Source organism: Mobula birostris, chromosome 2 (assembly GCF_030028105.1).
Source record: "Mobula birostris isolate sMobBir1 chromosome 2, sMobBir1.hap1, whole genome shotgun sequence".
Taxonomy (NCBI): Eukaryota; Metazoa; Chordata; class Chondrichthyes; order Myliobatiformes; family Myliobatidae; genus Mobula; species Mobula birostris.
The window spans coordinates 218895265-218918610 of record NC_092371.1 but is presented as its reverse complement, the minus strand read 5'-3'; the positions used below and the strand labels follow the sequence as shown (position 1 = coordinate 218918610).

General features: G+C 41.7%; 1 protein-coding gene across 9 annotated transcripts in view; it reads left to right on the top strand.

The window, feature by feature from the left end:
• Window positions 1-23346, top strand: part of LOC140194079 (intersectin-2-like) — a 229096-nt gene that overhangs the window by 8502 nt on the left and 197248 nt on the right. The window contains exon 2 of one of the 9 annotated variants that reach the window (XM_072251486.1): window positions 962-1171. The exons of 7 other annotated variants lie outside the window; for them this stretch is intronic. The gene's annotated coding sequence lies outside the window, so the exon portion shown is untranslated. Of the gene's footprint in view, window positions 1-961; window positions 1224-23346 lie in introns of all 9 variants that reach the window. One more of the 9 variants, XM_072251487.1, reaches the window with a different exon arrangement.

Below are 23346 nucleotides of genomic sequence, written 5' to 3'. Positions count from 1 at the left end.
CTTGTCTCCAGTTCAGTGCTGTTGAGAAATTGATTTGTGACAGGAAGAAATGAATATTTAACATAAACATAGAAATTTTCAACACATTACAGGCCCTTTGGCCCACAATGTTGTGCCGATCATGTAACCTACTCTAGGGACTGCCTAGAATTTCCCTAGCACATAGCCCCCTATTTTTCTAAGCTCCATGTAACTATCTAAGGGTTCTTAAAAGACTCCATTGTATCCGCTTCCACCACCACTCTCTGTGTAAAAACTTACCCCTGATATCTCCTTGGCACCTATTTCCAAGCTCCTTAAAACTGTGCCCCCTTGTGTTAGCTATTTCAGCCCTGGAAAAAAGCTTCTGGCTATCCACACGATCAATGGCCCTCATTATCTTATATATCTCTATCCAGTCATTTCTCATCCTTTGTCACTGCAAGGAGAAAAAGCCAAGTACGCTTAACCTATTCTCATAAGATACGTCCTTCAATCCAGGCAACATCCTTGTAAATCTCCTCTGCACTCTCTCTATAGTATCCATATCCTTCCTGTTGTGAGGTGACCAGAACCGAACACAGTAGTCCAAGTGGGGTCTTACCACGTTTTTATATAGCTGTAACATTACCTCAAGGTTCTTGAACTCAGTCCCACGGTTGATGAATGCTAACACACCATAGGCCTTCTTAACAACCCTGTCAACCTGCGCAGCAGCTTCGAGTGTCCCATCGACACAGATCCCAAGATCTCTCAGATCCACCACACTGCCAAGAGTTTTACCATTTATATTCTGTCTTCAAATTGGACCTACCAAAATAAACCACTTCACACTTGAAGTCCATCTGCCACTTCTCAGCCCAGTTCTGCATCCTATCGATGTTGCGCTGTAACCTCTGACAACCCTCCAGACTATCCACAACACCCCCAACCTTTGTGTCTTCAGCAAACTTAATAACCCACTCTCTACTTTTTCATCCAGGTCATTTATAAAAATCACAAAGAGGAGGGGTTCCAGAACAGATCCCTGCGAAAGACCACTGGTACTGACCTCCATGCAGAATACGAACCATCTACAATCACCCTTTGCCTTCTGTGGGCAAACCTGTAATGGATCTACAAAGCAAAGTCTCCTTGGATCTCATGCCTCCTTACTTTCTGAAGGAGCCTTGCATGGGGAACCTTAAAATTGGTGTGTAAATAAAGCTCCCACACATTCTAAAATTGAAGTCAGCATTAACATGGTAATTGTTTTGGTGGTTTTCTATTGTATATAAAATAATGGGTTGCAGTGTTATCTAATAGACAAGACTAAGTAATTGAATGTTATGCGATAACGTTTTAGTTGTAGGAATTAATCACATAGGCAGAATTTTGGTGTTTTATCTTAGAAGTTGTTGACAAAAGTGCAAGGACAGTTTGCTGCTGATGTGACTGGAGTGATGGTGATAAAAACCATTCTTAAATTTCTTTGCAATTCTCTTCAGAACAGTTTAATAATGTAGTAAGGATTTACTCTTGAACAGTGATGCACAGTATAAGATTGGCTAATAGAATATTTCTGCCACCTCAGTTTTGCTGCTCTATTCTCTTCGTCTACTCTTGTAAATTCCTGCATGGACTTCCCAACATAACTAGCAAATCCCGTCTTCAAGTATATTGAGATCTAGTGAGTAAATGTGTCGCACTAATTCACGAATGTCAAAAAACACTCAAACTTTTAAAAATGATTAACTACAAAATCTGAGTTATTTTTAGAAAGCTTCTAAAATTAAAAGAAGCTGCACAGAAGCAATTAAATGTATTTAAGTACTCAGCTGCTTGACTTGACATGACAGTCCATGGCCTCCTCTACAGCCGCAATGAGGCCACGCTCAGGTTGGAGGAGCAACATTTTATATTCTGTCTGGGTAGCCTCCAACTTGATGCATGAACATTGATTTCTCTAGCTTCTGGTAATCTCCATCTCTCTCTCCCTCCCTCTCCATTTCTGTTCCCTTCTCTCACCTTATCACCTTACCTGCCCATCACCTCTCTCTGGTGCTCCTCCCACTTCCCTTCCTCCCATGGTCTTCTGTCCTCTCCTATCAGGTCCCCCTTCTCCAGCCCTTTATCTGTTTCACCAATCAACTTCCCAGCTCTACTTCACCCCTCATCGGCTCCCAGTTTCATCTATCACCTACCACCTTGTACTTCTTCCTCCCCTTCCCCCACCTTCTTGCTCTAACTTTTCATCTTTTTTTTTCCAGTCTTGATGAAGGGTTTCAGCCTGAAATGTCCACTGTTTACTCTCTTCCACTGAGGCTGCCTGGCCTGCTGAGTTCCTCCAGCATTCTGTGTGTGTTACTTAGCTGCTTGTCAGCTTGGGTTTTCCTGGATTCACTTAGCTCCGGTCCTCTTTAGTTATTATCCACTGTCCAATAAGGTGGATTATGAGTGATTATCCTTGGCATCAAGAGAAAATTTGTATGTCACATCAAGGGGTCCAGATAAAATTTAAGTTAGTCGAAAAGCAACACCATTCAGGAGAAAAGCACTCTGACGGTTGGAGCTGTACTTCATAGGAAGCAAGATAGTTGTGGTTTTCTTATTTTTATTCAGAGATACAGTGACTCAACGAGCCGCACCGCTCAGCAACCCACCTATGTAACCCTAGCCTATTCACAGGATCATTTACAGTGGCCAGTTAATCTACTAGCTGGTACATCTTTGGACTGTGGGATGAAACCAGAGCTCCTGGAGGAAATCTACGTGTCATGGGAAGGATGTACAAACTTCTTACAGCGGACACCAGAGTAGAACTCCGAATTCTGGCACCCCGACCTGTCACAGCGTCAAGCTAACTGCTACTCTACCACGGCACACCAGTCATTTCTTGGACATCAGTGTTGGGGTTTGTCAGTGGACTATGTGGACCACAATCCTTTGCTGCTTCACCAATGACGGACCTACGATTATAATGCCCAAAAAGCTGTAGATGCTGGTAATTTTGAAACAAAAACAGACAATGTGGCAACACACAGCATGTCCAGCAGTATTGGTGAAAAGTGGAAAAGACTTTTCAGGTTGAAAACCCTTTAGAATTTGAGATGTTCACTAATGATTACCCAAGGCACAATTCATGCACGACTGCTCAGCCAATGAAGCAGCCCATGCCTGTATACAGCAAGACCAACCCAAACAGTATTCAAGTGTGGGCTGATAAATGACAAAGAGCATCCTTGCAGCAGAAGTACCAGATAATGACCCACTTTTTTCATGCAGTGGTATTATAGACAAATTTCCCCCCTTGACCATTGCATTAGATTAGCCATACCCTACAAATAAATACACGTTAATTCTATATTTCGCTGATGTATCTGGTCAAATATAGCAATTGATATATCTGGGAATTGATATATGGCATAGAAACATAGAAAACCTACAGCACAATACAGGCCCTTCGGCCCACAAAGCTGTGCTGAACATGTCCTTACCTTAGATCTACCTAGTCTTACCCATAGTCCTGTTTTTCTAAGCTCCGTGTACCTATCCAGGAGTCTCTTAAAAGACCCTATTATTTCCACCGCTACCAGCAGCCCATTCCACAAACTCACCACTCTCTGCATAAAAACTTACCCCTGACGTCTCCTCTGTACCTTCTTCCAAGCACCATGAAACTATGTCCTCTCGTGCTAGTCATTTCAGCCGTCGGAAAAACCCTCTGACTATCCACATGATCAATGCCTCTCATTACTTTGTACACCTCTATCAAGTCACCTCTCATCCTTTGTCGCTCCAAGAAGAAAAGGCTGAATTCGCTTAACCTATTCTCAGAAGGCATAGACTGGTTAATATTTTACTCCTGAACCTTGTGTGATAGATTTTGTGTAACTGTCACCTGTTGAAAAAGTAATTAGGGTAGTTGTTTCATGGAAATGGTGCAAACTGATGAGTTCTCAGCTGGGTCTACATGTGGAGGGTTAGCTTTATTCACTTCAAGATTGTGAAACTGGTGTAGAACTTTGCATCTTGAGGCAACTATGCTTCTTAGTCCCAAAACTTGAAGTGCCTTTGCAGTTGTGCTCACAATCGTTGCGTTCTGTTACTATTGGAGTCCCGATGGAAATGTGTATAATTGAAGTTTGTGAGGGTAATCACATAATTTTGGACTTCAGTAAAGTGGTGTGCAGAATTTTTTTTCCCCTGGAAGGAAATATTAAGCATATGATGTAATTGAAAGTTCCAGCCCAGGAAAGCAATTTGTCCTGAAGGTATTTATGACGTACAGACCAAATATAGTAGCTAGCAGATACTGATTTTTTTGTTTTTACTTGATATGATTAGTATAGGGTGTAATTTGAAGTTACAGGCTTCAAGTTGAGGTGCTGACATTGGTTTCTGTATTAGTTGGCAGTAGTTTTCTGGTTTTTTTTGCATCAAGTAATTAGGAGGTTGGTTTGAAAATCATAGTTTATGTCAGTTGGACAGGGATTTCAGGAATGCTTCAATACTGCAAGTGATCTCCATATAGCAAAGCTTGAAAACTGTTGGTGATTTATATACTGTGCTTTTTGACTGAAAACAAATCACAATTGGACAAATAAATTGTAAGTTTGAACAAAAATAGCTGTTTTCTTCCTGTAATTGTTCTGTTTGATCTCTGACTGTTCTGTTTAGTAGTTTTGTTTTTTGTGTTAAGTTTTTCTAAAGTATTTCTGGCAGGTTGTAATATTGCTGACTGCACAGGCTTGGTGCAACATGATGTGCATATTGCTTTCTATATTAAAAATGAGATCATCGTATTGTGATCATGACTCAATCATCTGTCTCGTGATATAGTTTAAAGAAGGAAGGAACATGCTATTATTTAGTCAGAGCATGAAGTGATACAGGAAGAATGCAGGACAATGGAGCTGACAGGAAAAATGGATCAGCCATGATGAAATGACAGAGCAGACTCAGTGGGCCAAATGGCTTAATTCTGCTCCCATATCTTTATGGTCTTATTTTAAGTGTTATGTACCCCGTAACTGGGTTGTCAAACCAGCAGAAATGGAACACTCGTTGGAGTCTGTGATTACTAGAACCTAATAAGGTTTTATTAAAAAAATAAGTAATACAGTACACTAACCGCAAGGATATAAATGTAACAGGTTAGCAATGATAATACACACATATACACAGAAATAGGATAATAGGAATCAACCAAGCTCTTTCGCAGTCTAGGGATAAAATGATCGGTCTTAAGGTGAAGCAGAGTTCAGCTCAGTCTAGTGTAGTTCGAAGTAATCGCTGTTGGTGTACCGTTGGAGGGAGAGAGAGAGTGAGAGATACAGTTGAGGTTTCAGGCAAACCTTTCCAGGCCTTCTGATCCCATTTTGGTCACCGACTGTGACCCCTCCATTCCAGATGCGATTGTTCTTCCGTGGTGAACCCAGCATCCAGACAAGGGCGGACACACAACAGGTTCCCACCGGTCATACCTTTACACCCTGTGAGCCTCTGACCGATTTCTGCGAATCGGTCCTCCAAACTCTCACCAACTTGTGGGGCACAATGCTCTTTCCAGGGTCTCGTGGCGTGTGTCCTGTGCCTCCGCTATTTTATCTCCCCCCCCCCCCCCCCCGATGGGGTATGACCTGTCCATCAAACTTCACACTTCCCTTTGTCTCAGCAGGATTGTTAGTGAACAGTTCAGGTTCAGAGCAAACTGTCTGTGGTAGACGCCACCATACTGACCAGCAACTTTGATGTGTGTTGCTTGAATTTCCAGCATCTGCAGAATTCCTGTTGTTTGAATTATGTGTCTCTCTCTCGTTATCTCTCTCTTCTCTCTTATTAGCATTTTGAATGGCTCTCCTTTGTCTCTCGTTACCTCTCTCTCTCATTAACAGCATCCGTTCTGCAGCTCTGCTTGGCTTCACACATGACATTAGTAAAAGGTAAAGCTATTAATTATGGACTTTAAAATTTTTATACGAAGCATTAAGAAACTGGAATGAAAAGATGCATTGGCAGGAGAGTTTTATGTCGGTAATTAGTATAATTTTAAAATAATGGCCAGAGGAAGAAATTTAATTTGTTTCATTTGCCCTCTGCGATGAACTCACTATTCACCTGATAGAAGAGCAAAAGTGTAGTTTAGATGATTTAATCATTCTTCTATTCCAATAAGTATCCTATGTTCAATTCTTGGATTATGCTGATTTAACACCTTCACATTTAGATGTAAAGTGAGGAGGAGATGATGTTATCCCATATCACAGGCCAAAAGTAAGAAGGTTGGAACTGCAGAAATTTTGGGGCTTAAAATTAGGAATCCGTAAAAGCTAATTGGCAGATATATGCATTTTAAAGGCCAATAGGATATTTACCTTTATCTTGATAGGGTAGAATACAAAAACAACATAAATTACATAACAGCTTCTGAAATTCCCTTCCAGACTGCTTTAGGGCACGGCATTCGTTATCCATACCAAATTCTGGATATGTTGCTGTACAGGTTGGCCAGAATAATACTGTGGCTACAATGATTACATTGTGAGAATATGTATATAGCGAGGTATTTCTTTTTGAATTTGGATGGAGCAGCAATACAATTGATTTTTAATTGTCTCTGAAATAGATCACATTGCCACTACTTCACAAGGCAGTTAGGAATGGATAATGAAATACATCTTGAATATTGCTTCCAATAATAGTAACTATGTAATTATCAGGTTACTGCAGAACGTCCTCTGGCTCACTAATGAGTGTGTGCCTTCAAGAACATACCGGAGGTACCCAAACCAAAAGCTGTGAATAAACCATGAAATTTGTATTCTGCTGAGGGCTAGGTCTGTGACATTTAAGACTGATGATCAAGAAATATACAGTCTAGTTCGACCTATGGAAAGCTATTTTAAGGGGAAAAAATCAATCTGGATTGAGATTAGAAATGAAATCGGATACACAGTTTTGGCAAGGTTTGCAGGCCGTTACTTCCTACAAGGTGAGACCTAAAATCATGAATGGCTATGATGCTTCACTCCCAGTTGAGCACAATGCCTTTTATGCACACTTTGAAAGGGAGAATGAAACTACACCTGTGCAAATCCCTGCAACATCCAGTGATCTCTGTCTGGGAAGCGGATGTCAGAACATCATTCAAGAGGGTGAACCCTTGCAAGGGAACTTTCAAGGATATCTTCAATTTCTCACCGATGCAGTTGGAGGTTCCCAGTTGTTTCAAAATGTTGACGGCCATACCAGTGCCCAAGAAGAGCAGGGTGAGCTGCCTCAAAGACTATCACCCAGTGTCACTCACATCCAGTGTGATGAAGTGCTTTGAGAGACTGGTCATGGCCAGAACCAACTCCTGCCTACGCAAGGACCTGGACCTGCTTCTATTTGCCTTACGTAGCAAAATGTTACCGCAATACATCTACAGCAGATGCAATCTCACTGGCTGTATACTCTCTCTTCGATCACTTGGACAATAGTAATACCTATGCAAGGCTGTTGTTTATTGACTGTAACCCAGGGTCCAACACAATCATACCCTCCATTCTAATCAACGAGCTCCAAAACCTGGGCCTCTGTACCTCCCTCTGCAGCTGGATTCTTGACTTCCTCAGTGGGAAACCAGTCTGTGCTGATTGGAAATAACATCTCCACCTCGCTGATAACCAACACTGACACGACTCAAGGATTCGTGCTTAGTCCACTGCTCTACTCTCTCTGCATCCCCGACTGCGTGGTTGGCTTAAATTTGCCAATGACACAACTATTGGCAGAATTCCAGATGGTGACAAGGAAGCGTACAGGAGCAAGATTGATCCGCTGGTTGAGTGATATTGCAACAAAAACATTGCACTCAGCATCGGTAAGACCAAGGTATTGATTGTGGACTTCAGGAAAGGGAAGTCAAGGGAACAGGCACCCAGCCCTCATCAAGGGAAGAGCGGTGGAAAGCGTGAGCAGTTTAAAATTCCATGTCTCTGAAGATCTATCCTGGACCCAACATATTGATGCAATTACAAAGAAGGCATGATAGCAGCTGCATTTCATTAAGAGCTTAAGGGGACTTGGTATGTCACCAAAGACTTGCAAATTTCCAAAGGTGTACTGTGAAGAGCATTTTGACTGGTTGCATCACCATCTGATGTGGAAGAGTCACTGCAGAGGATCAGAAGAAGCTGCAGAAAGTTGTAAACTCAGCCAACTCTATCATGAGGAAGGTGATGCCTCAAGAAGGCAGCATCTGTCACTAAGGACCCCCATCACCCAGGACATACCCTCTTTTCATTGGTACCATCAAAGGAGAAGGTACAGGAGCCTCAAGATACAAACTGAACATTTCAGGAACAGCTTCTTCCCCTCCACTATCAGATTGCAGGATGGACAATGAACCCATGAACAGTAGATTTTCCCTTCTCTTTTTGCACTGCTATTGAAGGTGGGACCTGTACAGTGGGGACGGTTTGCATCTGAACTGGAGGGGGACTAATATACTAGCGGAAAGGTTTGTTAATGCTGCACAGGGGGGTTTAAACTAGAATTGCAGGGGCATGGAACCCAGAGTGCCAGAACAGTGGAGAGGTTGTGGAGACATGTTGTTAAGACCTCAGTCAAAGTCAGGAATCAGAAGGTTGAGCATGGTGAGACTACTGTCCAAAGGTGCATATATTTCAAAGCAGGAAGTATCATAGGAAAGGTGGATGAGCTCAGGACATGGATCAACACCTGGAATTATGGTGTTGTAGACATAAGTGAGGCAGTTGCAGGAGGAGCAGGACTGGCAGCTCAATATTCCAGGTTTCCGTTGTTCTAGATGTGACAAAGTGGGAGGGATTAGAGGGGTGATGTTAGTAGTCAGGGAAAATGTCACAGCAGTGCTCCATCAGGACAGACTGGAAAACTCAACTGGTGAGGTGTTATGGGTGGAACTGAGAAATAAGAAGGTATATCCATGTTAATGGGGCTATATTACAGACCACCCAGCAGTTTATAGGAGTTAGAGGAATAAATTTGTAAAGAGGTTGCAGACTGTTGCAAGAAACATAAGGTTGTTCCACTTTCCACATATTGACTGGGAATCGCATACTGTAAAAGTGCTGGGGGATAGAGTGTGTCAAATATGTTCAAGAAAGTTTCCTTCATCTGTACATAGAAGTCCAAATGAGAGAGTGGGCAATAGTGGATCTGTTATTAGAGAATGAGACAGGCCAGACAACAGAAGATTGTGTAGGGTTTTGCATCCAGTGACCACAATGCCTTTTGTTTCAAGGTAAATATGCGAAGGGATAGGTCTGGTCTGTGGGTTAAGACTCTAAATTGGAGAAAGGCTGATTTTGATGGTATCAGAAAGGATCTGTCAAATATGGATTTGGACAGGCTGTTTCCTGGCAAAGATGTACTTGGAAAGTTGGAGCCCTTCAAAGATGAAATTTTGAGAGTACAAAGCTTGTATGTGCCTATCAGAATAAAAGGTGTGGGGAACCTTAGTTTTCAAGAGATATTTAGGCCCTAGTTAAGAGAAAAAAGGAGGTGCATAGCAGGTATAGGCAAGTAAGAACAAATGATGTGCTTTTGGAGTATAAGAAATGTAAGAGAACACAAGAAAGAGATCAGGAAGGCTAAAAGAAGACATGAAGTTGCTCTACAGCAGACAAGATGAAGGAGAATCCTAAGGGATTTTACAGGTATGTTAAGAGCAAAAGGATTGCAAGGGACAAAATTGGTCCACTGGAAGATCAGAATGGTGATATGTGTGCAGTCAAAGCAGAAGGGGAGATCTTAAATTTATTCTTTGCATCTGTATTCACTTGACAGACGGATACAGAGTCTATAGGTAAAGTGGCACAAATTTCATGGACCCTATACAGATTACAGAGGAGGTGGTGTTTGCTACGCTGAGGCAAATCAGGGTGGATAAATCTCTAGGGCCTGACAAGATGTTCCTTCAGACCCTACAGGAGGCAAGTACAGAAATTGCTGTGTTCCTAGCAAAGATATTAATATCCTTCTGATAACAAGAGAGATCTTATGGATGTGATGGGAGATGAGGACCTCTTTAAAATAGCTATCACTAAAGAGGTAGTACTGAGCAAACTTGAGGGCCTAAAGGTAGATAAGTCCCCTGGACGCAGTGGAATGCATCCCAGGCTACTGAAAGAAATGGCAGAAGTTATAGTAGAGGTTTTGGTGATAATTTACCAAAATTCTCTGGACTCTGGGCGGGTCCAGGCAGATTGGATGTCAGTGAATGTCATGCCGCTGTTCAAAAAAAGGATGTAGGCAAAAGGCAGCTAGTTATTGGCCAGTTAGTTTAACATCTGTAGTTGGAAAAGTGCTTGAAGCTATCATTAAAGAAGAAATAGTGAGGCATCTGGAAAGAAATGGATCCATCAGGCAGACGCAGCATGGATTCAGCAAAGGCAGGTCCTGTTTGACAAACTTACTGGAGTTCTTTGAGGATATAACGAGCGCAGTGGATGGAGGGGAACAGATGGAGGTTATTTACTTGAATTTCCAGAAGCCATTTGATAAGGTGCTGCATAAAAGACTTATCCATAAGATTAGGGTGCATAAAGTTGGGGGTGATGTGTTAGCATGGATAGTGGATTGGTTAACTAATAGAAAGCTGAGAGTGGAATACATGGGTGTTACTCTGGCTGGCAATCAGTAGTGAGTGGTGTGCCACAGGGGTCGATGCTGGGCCTACAACTGTTCATGATATACATTAACGATCTGGAAGAGGGAGCCGAGTGTAGTATATCTAAGTTTGCTGAAGATACTAAATGGAGCGGAAAAGCAGATTGTGCAGAAGATATGGAGAGAGAGATATAGATGTGTTAAGTGAGTGGACAAGGGTCTGGCAGATGGAGTACAATGTTGGTAAATGTGAGTTCATCCACTTTGGAAAGGAAAATGAAAGAGTTGATTATTATTTAATTGGTAAAAAATTGCAGCATGCTCTGTGCAGAGGGACTTTGGAGTGCTTGTGCATGAATCTCAAAAAGTTAGTTTGCAGGTGCAGCAGGCTATCAAGAAGGCAAATGGAATGTTGGCCTTCATTGCTTGAGGGATTGAATTTAAGAGCAGGGAAGTTATGCTGGAGTACTGCATGCAGTTCCGGTCTCCTTACTTGAAGAATATACTGGCTTTGGAGGCAATGCAGAGGAGGTTCACCAGGTTGATTCCAGAGATGAGGGAGTTAGACTTTGAGATTGAGTTGTTTGGGACTGTACTCACTGGAATTCAGAAGAATGAGAGGAGATCTTGTAGAAACATAAAATTATGAAAGGGATAGATAGGGGACGTAGCCTCAAAATTTGGTGGGAGTAGATTTAGGACGGAGATGAGGAGGAACTGCTTTTCCCAGAGAGTGGTGAATCTGTGGAATTCTCTGCGCGATGAAGCAGTGGAGGCTACCTCAGTAAATATATTTAAGACAAAGTTGGGTAGATTTTTTTCAGAGTAGGGGAATTAAGGGTAATGGGGAAAAGGCAGGTAGGTGGAGATGAATCCACGCCCAGATCAACCAAGATCATCTTGGACCATCCTCAGCAACAGGAGATGTACCAGAGGATTGGAGGATAGCCAATGTTGTTCTGCTGTTTAAAAAAAATACTCTAAACATAAACCAGGGAATTATAGGCTGATGAGTCTGACATCAGTTGTGGGAAAGTTACTGGAAGGTATTCTTAGCGACCAGTTATTTAAGTATTAGGATGGACATGGACTGATTAAGGATAGTGAACATGGCTTCATGTGTGGTAGGTCATGCCTAACCAATCTTAGAGTTTTTGGAGGAAGTTACTAGGAAAGTGGATGAAGGCAAGGCAGTGGATATTGTCTACATGGACTTTATTAAGGCATTTAACAAGGTCCTGGATGGGTGGTTGGTCAAGAATGTTCAGTCACTTTGCTTCAGGATAAGGTAGTAAATTGACTTCGGGGGAGATCCATAGAATGGTGGTAGATGGTTGCCTCTCTGACTGAAGGCATGCCACTGGTGGATTGCCATTGTGATTAGTGCTGGATCCTTTGTTGTTTGTCAATGTTCTGTGTGACAATGTGGTTAACTGAATCAGTAAATTTGTGGGTGACACCAAGACTGTAGGTGCAGTGGACAGCGAGGAAGACGATTGGAGCTTGCAGACAAGTCCAAGCTGTTGCATTTTGGTAGGGCAAATGAGGGTAGGTCTTGCACAGTGAATGATAAGGCACTGAGGAGTGCTGTAGAAAACAGGGATTGGATAATACAAATCCATAATTCCTTTAAGGTAGTGTCACAGGTAGATGGGGTTGTAAAGAAAGCTTTTAGCACATTGGCCTTCATAAATCATAGTATTGAGTATAGGAGATGGAATATTATGTTGAAGTTATATAAGATGTTGGTGAGGCCTAATTTGGAGTATTGTGTCTAGTTTTGGTCACCTACCTACAGGAAAGATGTAAATAAAGTTGAAAGTGTACAGAAAAAAATTCTCAAGTATATTGCCAAGATTGAGGACTTAAGTTATAGGAAAAGGTTTAATAGGTTAGGACTGTATTCCTTGGAATGTAGAAGATTGAGAGGAGATTAGATAGAGGTACACAAAACTATGAGGAGTATAGATATGGTAAATGCAAGCAAGCTTTTTCCACTGAGGTTGGGTGGGACTACAACTAGAGGTCATGGGTTAAGGGTGAAAGGTGAAAAGTTTAAGGGGAACGAGAGGAAATTTCTTCACTTCTGTTATACATTAGAGTCAGTTAGTTCATCAATATATTAAAGGAAAATTATTATGATATGTTAACCATTTTTGCAGATTTATCAAAAGATAATTTAACTGGGAATGTTGGTGTGGCTGTTTTTGTGCCTGAATTACAGGTAATGATAAACTACTTACTAACCATTTATCAGTATCCAGAATGAGGGGTCACAGTTTGAGGATAGAGGGGAAGCCTTTTAGGACCGAGATGAGGAAAAACTTCTTCACACAGAGAGTGGTGAATCTGTGGAGTTCTCTGCCAGAAGAAACAGTTGAGGCCAGTTCATTGGCTATATTTAAGAGGGAGTTAGATATGGCCCTTGTGGCTAAAGGGATCGGGGTATGAAGAGAAGGCAGGTACAGGGTTCTGAGTTGGATGATCAGCCATGATCATACTGAATGGTTGTGCAGACTCGAAGGGTCGAATGGCCTACTCCTGCACCTATTTTCTATGTTTCTATGTTTCTGTGTAGCAGAATTAGTTGCCATCATTTTAGGTGTACAGTTGAGGGGAGGAAATTGTCCATGTAATTTTGTAAATTGTTCAGATTCCTTTTCAGTTTTGTTGAGTCTTAAAAAGGTCCTTCTAGCAGTAGGTCAGATTTACTGTTGGAAGGTCATCAAATGTTATTTCATATTGGAAATATTGATTTATTTGTTTGCTTCTTATGGGTCCCTGCACATGGAGGTGTTGAAGGGAATGAATGGGTTGATTGTTTAGCTAAAAAAGTTCAACTATGGATTATAAACTTTCCACTTCACAGAACTAGGGGGTTATGGCAAGATTTGTGGGATAGTAAACATAAGGGGAAACACCTTTACAGACCAGACCCTTCATCTGGACTGGATTGAAAGAATGTGCTTGTGCCACTGATCTGAGCGGTGCAGTGATTAACAGGCCTTCATCATGGTGTTTCTCTTGAAAAAGTGGAGGCCAACTCTGACCTAGGAATGCCTTGAACAAAAGCTAATTCTAACATTAAATGCGACTTAATGGCGACAGTCTTATTAAAATTATTTTCACACTCATGTTTTGGTGGAGATCAACATAAACAAAATGCTTTAATTGAACTTCCATTCCTAGTCCATTTGGAACAGAGCCCAACCATTTGGTAGGCTGTCTGAAAAAAAAATAAAATGCAAATGTAAGTCTGTTTTTATCATATCTTTCCCTACCATTTCATTAGGATGCTTTAGTAATTAAGATTTTCTCTTAATGACAAATCAGAAAGTGAAACTTGTTCAACAGTTTTTGATGCCTTAGTACAAACTTTAGCCAGTGGTACTGCACTTGACTGATCTGAGTTATGATATTTTAAGTACAATACTTTGAAATAGGAAAGTAAACTAGAACATGAAATAGGAAAAGAATGTTGTCCGTTATACCGTCAAGCAAAAGATGGGGCAGTGTACGAGGTTTAAAATTCTGAGAGCCTTTGAGAAATATGGGAAATAGAATAACAGTGCAAAGTATCTTAAAGGCAGCGTGGCTGCTATTCTGGAAGTTGTTAGGTATCAGTAAGTCTCTCTGGGCTTGGTGTTTGTGGAAGGGAAAATTGAGTTGATGATCGACTCTTAGTAGACAACAGGTATATTTATGCAGGTACATTGTTTAGTGGGCTTGTGAAAAGCAGAGAGCTCTTGTGAAAATAATCAGCTGGTTTCATAGAAGTGATTTATCTCAGTATATTTTTCCTGTTATGGCTTTAATAAATAAATACATTATTCCCACCCTTATTAATAAGTACGGTATTCAGTTTTTGGTGCCTTGGTGTTGTAGAGAATGGTTCAGCACTTATCCATCTTGAAATAAGATTTTAATCCTGAAATAACTTGTCTTTAGTGGAAAGGCAGCAATCTCTGATACGGTTTGTTGTATATACCTACAGGATAGATATAAATTTGTTGGTTAATGGGACAATAGCATAACACTTAACAAAGAAAATGTTATTTTATTACATCTGCTTTTATGTGATTTTAGGCAAATATTGTATTTCTCGATCTGTCATCATTAGACACGATGAACCACCAAATTATTTCTGAATATATAAATGATGCATTTTGCACATTATTTTGCTGTATACAGAGTTTGATTATATAGCGACAGTTAACAAATAGTTATTTTTATGTAATAAGTTTGCTGGGTTATTGTGAAATTTTGGTGATGCTTGTATTACTGAAGGACCAGTGGTTTTTAATTTAGCAATGACATTGAGTGAGACTTGAAACTGAAGCAAATCATACTGCTGCTCCTAACACTTGTACTAGCCCTTCTTTCATATACTTGGGATAGAAAGTGCAGCAGACCCAAAAAAAGGAGATTATTTTGATCTTCCTTGACTAAATTTAAATTATTTTATACACTCAGTGGCCACTTTATTAGGTACCCCCTGACTCTAATAAGGCAGCAGTTGAGTGTATGTCATGGTCTTCTGCTGCTGTAGGCCATCGCCTTCGAAGTTATCAAACTGTATTGTACATTCAGAGATACTCTTCCACACACCACTGTTGTAATGCATGGTAATTTGAGTTGCTGTTGCTTTCCTGTCAGCTTGAACCAGTCTGGCCAATCTTCCCTAACCTCTCTTATTAACAAGGCATTTGCCCACAAGGCTGCTACTCATTGGATGTTTTTTGTTTGTCATTCTCTGTAAACTGGAGACTGTTCTGCATGAAAACCCCAGGAGATCAGCAGTTTCGGAGGTACTCAAACGACCCCATCTGGCACCAAAGACCATTCCACAGTCAAAGTCAATTAGCTCACATTTCTTCCCCATTCTTATATTTGGTCCGAACAACAACGGCCCCCATAGGTTTTGCTAATTAGTATTTGCATTAACGGGCAGATGTACAGATCTACTGCATGAGGTAGCCACTGAGTGAATGTTCTGTAGCATGGAATAATCACTCCAATCTGATTGGTGCTGATTCCATGATTGCTGCTTTTGTTACCTTCATGCTTAAACATTCCAAAACTTTGGGCCTTTTTGCATCTTTACTCATCTCAAAGCATGAACTCCTTTTGAGCGAATGTCAGTATGGAAGTTTCTGATTTATTGATAGTTTGTTCTGCCATAGGTTATTGGGGGATCTCCTCGAAACTGGCAAGAGGTTAGTACCTGATGACTGTTTCACTTTTATTAAGTTAATGATTAAACTTTTTATTAAATTTAATCTTGATAGTTGTTCTTACAAGCAAAGGGCAATATACATTTACAACAGGTACTGGAAATCTTAAATATAAACAGAAAATGCTGGAAATATTCAACAGGTCAGGTAGCATATGAAGATAAAGAAGAAAAGTTGATTTTTGTGCTTAAATTCCTGTGTGAAGGATTCCCCAATCTTGTAGCTGCTTGGTATGGATGTCTACAGCCTATTTTGGATTACAATGCTAAATGAACAGTGGTTGGACCTCCAGTGGTGCTGTAAGGGAATATTGTCCCTGAAATGCTCTTGCCAGCTAAATTTAATTGTTTGAGTATCTCCAAATGGCAGAGACTGAATTACCTTCACAAGTCTTGAGAGCTGTCAAAGCAGAAGAGGTTTAGTTGGCTGGTAGGATCAAATATTTTTCAAAACAACTTCCATTCTGAGACTGAAACAGTTTTTAAAAACTGACCACCATTTTTATAAACATGATTTAGCTAATCAGACTTTCCTTTTCCTTCTAATACCCCGTACCTTAGTACCATCTGCAAGGCACAGGTCAGGAGTATGATGGAATATTGTCTGTTTGTCTGGACGAGTGCAGCACCAACAACTCGAACCTCAACATCATCCACAACAAAGTGGCTGCCTGATGCACATTCCAGCAATTGTTGTAAATGTTAATTTTCTTCACTACTGGCACACTGACTGCACTGTGCTATCTACAAAATGCAGTGTAGTTACACGCTGAACAGCACCCCTCAAACACTTGATCTCCACCATTATGAAGTCCAGAGGCAACATATATATAGAAATGCCAGCAGCTTCAAGTTGACAACATCTTCACTTGGCAGTGTATCCCTGGTGCTCCTTCACTGTTGGGGTTAATTCCAGGATGCCTTCCCTAATAGCACTGTGGAGTATCTTTACTTGAAGAATTGTAGCACCTCATCAGAACCTTCTCAAGGGCAGTTACGGATGCATAAATGACGCTGGCTTCGCCAGTGACACAGATCCTAAAAATGAAGCAGAAATAAAATTCCCTGCACGTTTGACATTTGGGCTGGGATGTCTGGTTACTAAAATGTAAGGGCCAGTATTTGCTGTTAGTGGCAGGCCATTTGTCTTCACTACTGAGATTCTTGGTAAGTACAAAGTGTGTATCCTTTGTTATAAATTACCTTGCTGAAACTGTTCCAATACTAAAAAGCATGACCTTGCACAATGTAACGCTGCCACGTGGAGTGAGCACAGGTGCAGAACAACCTCCATGCAGGAAGCAACATGAGAAAATCTTTCCTAGCCAGTAAGGCCAACTCCCAGCTGAGCTGGCTAATAAATTTATCAAAAACTTTGTGTTTTTAGTGTCAAAAACATTGAAAAATATATAAATGAAAACATAACAATTAAAAATAACTTACAAGCATTTATGCAATTAAAACAAAATGAACCTAATTAATTAAAAAATATATACTTTAGTTCATACCATCATCTCTTGTGGGCATTTCTCTTCACTGAAATGAATGTTTTTCACGTTTTAACCTGGCACAGATCCAATGACCAGTGGGATAAAATCTGTCTTTGAGCCTGGTTGAACTTGCTATCAGGCTTCTATATTGTCTGCCCAATGAGAGCGCGGAGAGAGAATGAACTGGATGGGAGAAGTTTTTGATCATATTGACTGCTTTACCAAGGCAGTAAGGAATGGTGCCAGAATCCATGGAGGGGAGGCTGATTTCAATGCCATGCTGAACTATGCCCACAATTCTCTGCAGTTATGATGTGGTCATGTGCAGAGCTATTGTCATATCGAGAGTCATCTGAATAGGATGCTTTCTGTGGTGTTTTAATGAAAATTGCTGTGGGTCAAAGGGGGCATGACAAGGTTCTTCAGCTTCCTGAGGAAGTAGAGATGCTGGTGAGGTTTTTTAACTGTGGCATCTATGTGATTGGATCGGTATGAGCTACTGGTGATGTTTACTCCTTGGAACTTGCTGCTCTTGACCTTCTCAACCACAGCACCATTGATGTAAACAGGAATATGTCCACCAACACCACCCTCCCCCCACCCGAAGACAATGAACAACATTGAGGAAAAGGTTTTTTGTCATGACACCATGCCATTTGGCGCTCTGTCTTCTTTCTATTTGGACTCATCATCATCATTTGAGATTTAGCCCACTACAGTGGTGTCACCTGCAAGCTTGTAGAGATGGAGCTGGAGCAGGACCTGGCCAAACAGTCGTGGATGTATAGGGTTATGTGTTGTTGATCTAATGCAATGCCACAGCTGGGAATAGGAGACTGTTCTTTACACATTTCGTGCTGACTCATGCTGTTGTGCAGCATCTTAATTCCTTAGTAGGTTTGCACAAAGCATGGAGACTAACCCTCTGTTTAACCGAAATTGTACATACGATGCACTTTTGTGTTTCTCAATCAGGAGCCACTGTTTCAAAATTCATTGGTTGTCCATCGTTTCCGACAATGACATAACCTTTGCGGGAGGAGTTTTATAGTGAAAAAGCCATTGCACTGGAGCAATTCCACTCTCTCGGCCTCAAGAGTCTTGCTCCAATGGTACAAAAAATCAACAGGACTGGAGACTTCCTCGGCTGCAGTGGAAAGCCATGACGCCGTCTGTGCCCTATCATACCCTCCATTCTTCACAAAGCGTTGCAGCGCTGCCGCCTTGACTGTTGGATCTTGTTGTTGATCTCATCCGGCCAGTCCACCGGAACTGGCTTCACATGCTGGGCTAGGCACATCCTGATCTCGCTGGGGTTGGAGGTTCCCGGCTACCCTCACCCGGATTAACTGTTTGCATGCAACAGTGGCCACACTGCTTCGACAGATGGGCTAACCCAGGTACCAGAATCAAGTTTAATATTACCAGCAGATGTTGTGAAATTTGTTTTGTGGCAGCAGTACATTGAAATACATAATAAAAACTGAATTACAGTAAGTGTGTGTATATATTCATAATATTTATTTATATTATTTTTTAAAATAGTTAAGTAAGTAGTGCAAAAATAGAAATAAAAAAGCAGTGAGGTCAATGTCCATTCAGAAATCTGATGTAAGAGGGGAAGAAGCTGTTCCTGAATCATTGAGTGTGTGCCTTCAGGCTCCTGTTAAGGGTTTCTTGATTTTGTTGGTTACATTTTCATTTTTTTTTAGGATTTTCAGTCAAAGTATAGGGTTTGGATTAGGAACAGAATTAGACCATGTGGCCTTTTGAGTCTTCTGCACCAATCCATCATAACTGATTTTTTATCCCTCTCAACCTCATTATCCTACTTTCTCCCTGTAACCTTTGAAGCCCTGACTTATCAATAACAGATCAACCTCTGCCTTAAACCCCATGATTTAGTCACCACAGTTGTCTGTGGCAATGAATTCCACAGATTCACCACCCTCTAGCTAAAGAAATTCTTCCTCCTCTCTGTTGTAAAGGGATATCCTGGTGTTCTCAAGCTGTGCCTTCTGGTCCCAGACTCCAGACTCCCCTGTGATAGAAAACATCCTCTCCATGTCCGCTGTAATTAGGCTTTTCAGTATTCAATAGGTTTTAGTGAGATACCCCCTCATTCTTCTAAACCCCAGCTTGTACGAGCCCAGAGCCATCAAACACTCCTTGAATATTAACTGAACAACTGAACCTTGCCGAGGCACAGCGACAACTCGCGGATACCTCCTCTTATTTACCCCTTGATCGTGACCCCACTAAGGAGCACCAGGCCATTGTCTCCCACACCATCACCGACTTTATCCGCTCAGGGGACCTCCCATCCACTGCTACCAACCTTATAGTTCCCACACCCCGCACTTCCCGTTTCTACCTCCTACCCAAGATCCACAAATCTGCCTGTCCTGGCCGACCTATTGTCTCAGCTTGCTCGTGCCCCACCGAAGTCATTTCTGCATACCTCGACACTGTTTTATCGCCCCCTGTTCAATCCCTTCCGACCCATGTTCGTGACACTTCTCACGCTCTTAAACTTTTCGATGATTTTAAGTTCCCTGGCCCTCACTGCTTTATTTTCACCATGGATGTCCAGTCCTTATATACTTCCATCCCCCATCAGGAAGGTCTCAAAGCTCTACGCTTCTTTTTGGATTCCAGACCTAATCAGTTCCCCTCTACCACCACTCTGCTCCATCTAGCGGAATTAGTCCTTACTCTTAATAATTTCTCCTTTGGCTCCTCCCACTTCCTCCAAACTAAAGGTGTAGCCATGGGTACCCGTATGGGTCCTAGCTATGCCTGCCTTTTTGTTGGGTTTGTGGAACAATCTATGTTCCATGCCTATTCTGGTATCTGTCCCCCACTTTTCCTTCGCTACATCGACGACTGCATTGGCGCTGCTTCCTGCACGCATGCAGAACTCGTTGACTTTATTAACTTTGCCTCCAACTTTCACCCTGCCCTCAAGTTTACCTGGTCCATTTCTGACACCTCCCTCCCCTTTCTAGATCTTTCTGTCTCTGTCTCTGGAGACAGCTTATCCACTGATGTCTACTATAAGCCTACTGACTCTCACAGCTATCTGGACTATTCATCTTCTCACCCTGTCTCTTGCAAAAACGCCATCCCCTTCTCGCAATTCCTCCGTCTCCGCCGCATCTGCTGTCAGGATGAGGCTTTTCATTCTAGGACGAGGGAGATGTCTTCCTTTTTCAAAGAAAGGGGCTTCCCTTCCTCCACTATCAACTCTGCTCTTTAGTGCATCTCCTCCATTTCACGTACATCTGCTGTCACTCCATCCTCCCGCCACCCCACTAGGAATAGGGTTCCCCTGGTCCTCACTTACCACCCCACCAGCCTCCGGGTCCAGCATATTATTCTCTGTAACTTCCGCCACCTCCAACGGGATCCCACCACTAAGCACATCTCCCCCCCCCCCCTGCATTCCGCAGAGATCGCTCCCTACACAACTCCCTTGTCCATTCGTCCCCCCCATCCCTCCCCACTGATCTCCCTCCTGGCACTTATCCGTGTAAGCGGAACAAGTGCTACACATGCCCTTACACTTCCTCCCTTACCACCATTCAGGGCCCCAAACAGTCCTTCCAGGTGAGGCAACACTTCACCTGTGAGTCGACTGGGGTGATATACTGCGTCCGGTGCTCCCGATGTGGCCTTTTATATATTGGCGAGACCCGACGTAGACTGGGAGACCGCTTTGCTGAACATCTACGCTCTGTCCGCCAGAGAAAGCAGAATCTCCCAGTGGCCACACATTTTAATTCCACATCCCATTCCCATTCTGACATGTCTATCCACGGCCTCCTCTACTGTAAAGATGAAGCCACGCTCAGGTTGGAGGAACAACACCTTATATTCCATCTGGGTAGCCTCCAACCTGATGGCATGAACATCGACTTCTCTAACTTCCGCTAGGCCCCACTTCCCCCTCGTACCCCACCTGTTACTTATTTTTATGCACACATTCTTTCTCTCACTCTCCTTTTTCTCCCTCTGTCCCTCTGAATATACCTCTTGCCCATCCTCTGGGTCCTCCCCCCCCCCCCGCTTGTCTTTCTTCCCAGACCTCCTGTCCCATGATCCTCTTGTATTCCCTTTTGCCTATCACCTGTCCAGCTCTTGGCTCTATCCCTCCCCCTCCTGTCTTCTCCTATCATTTTGGATCTCCCCCTCCCCCTCCAACTTTCATATCCCTTACTTATCATTTTGGATCTCCCCCTCACCCTCCAACTTTCATATCCCTTACTCACTCTTCCTTCAGTTAGTCCTGACGAAGGGTCTCGGCCTGAAACGTCGACTGCACCCCTTCCTACAGATGCTGCTTGGCCTGCTGCGTTCACCAGCAACTTTGATGTGTGTTGCTTGAATATTAACTGTTTCATTCAAGGGACATTTCTTGTGAACTTTTTCTAATACCAGCACAACTTTTATTAACTAACTGCTCACAATACTCCCATCAAATGGAGATTTCTTGCGTGTAAATTTCAGCTGGACTATGGGAAAGAATTTGTGCACAAGAGGCATTTGAGATCATGTGGAAATCAAATCTATTCTTCTTGAACTGCTGTCAATATTTGGAAGTTAATAAAGTAAATAAAGCACAATATAAAGCTGAGGGACAGCATTTCATTCTGACATTAATACTTGTCTCAGTGATGAGTCACTAACTTTGAATGCGCATTTCCAGAATTCTTCATTTCAGATTTCCAGGACTCTGTTCTTTCTATAACTTCATATGATTCTGCTTTTCTCTTCAATCTTCTTTGTCCTGATCTTTTGTTTCTTCACTTGTTACATTAGCATCCTCTATCCCTTTGCATCTTAATCCAATTTTGTTGTTTAGTCTCCTCTATAATTTATCCCCTCATTGACCTCTTTTATTTAGACATGATAGAAGTGTACAAGATAATAAGAGGAATAGATAGAGTGGATAGCCAGTGCCTCTTCCAACAGGGCACCACTGCTCAATACAAGAGGACATGGCTTTAAGGTAAGGGGTGGGAAGTTCAAGGGGGATATCAGAGGAAGGTTTTTTACTCAGAGAGTGGTTGGTGCGTGGAATGCACTGCCTGAGTCAGTGGTGGAGGCAGATACACTAGTGAAGTTTAAGAGACTACTAGACAGGTATATGGAGGAATCTAAGGTCGGGGCTTATATGGGAGGCAGGGTTTGAGGGTCGGCACAACATTGTGGGCCGAAGGGCCTGTACTGTGCTGTACTATTCTATGTTCTATGTTCAGTATTTCTTTTCTCTGTCCTTTGTATCTTAAAAGTTTATAGGGACATTCAACTTTTTAGGTTGTGATGTATCATAGCACACAAATAAGCTCTTGCTCTCTCTGGAGATGTCTACTGAGCTGAGTGTTTATCCTATTTTCTGTTTTTATTATTGTTATCGTGAGTACAGAAACATTTGAACCCGGTGCTTCAGTATTTGTGGCACACAGGCAGTGAAAATTGTTCACCCAGTCTTCTCATGGTAATTGACTTTCTCTTTTCTAATTAGTAATTTTTTTTAACTTTTCTAATATTCACTTCTCTTTTTGTTGTGTAGCATAATAGTTATTTAACTTGTGAAGTTGTTTAATTTCAGGACAATTAGTTTAACCCTGGCAGTTCAAAGCTGCTTCAGTTCCAAATGTATTATGCTCTTGCATTTTCTCATTTGTGCTTTACTCTGCAGTTTTTGCTCACTTCATTTGATTTGGCTTTGACTACCATACACTTGTAAATTTCCTTTGTTTTTTGCATGTCAGATCCATCCCATTGCCAGTTGAAATTTTTGCTTTTCAACCAAATTGGTATTTGGTCTATTTCATTTACTTGGAGTTAAATTGATTGCATATATAGTGGCATTCAATTTGCAATAAATCTATTTACAAAATTACACTCAATTAAAGAATTGAATGCAATATTGTTAAGGTATTTTCTCCTAGTCTGCTTCCCATCATTAGTTTCTTTTTTTTTTGCAGTGCTTAAATACAAATGTGATTGATATATTGCTTG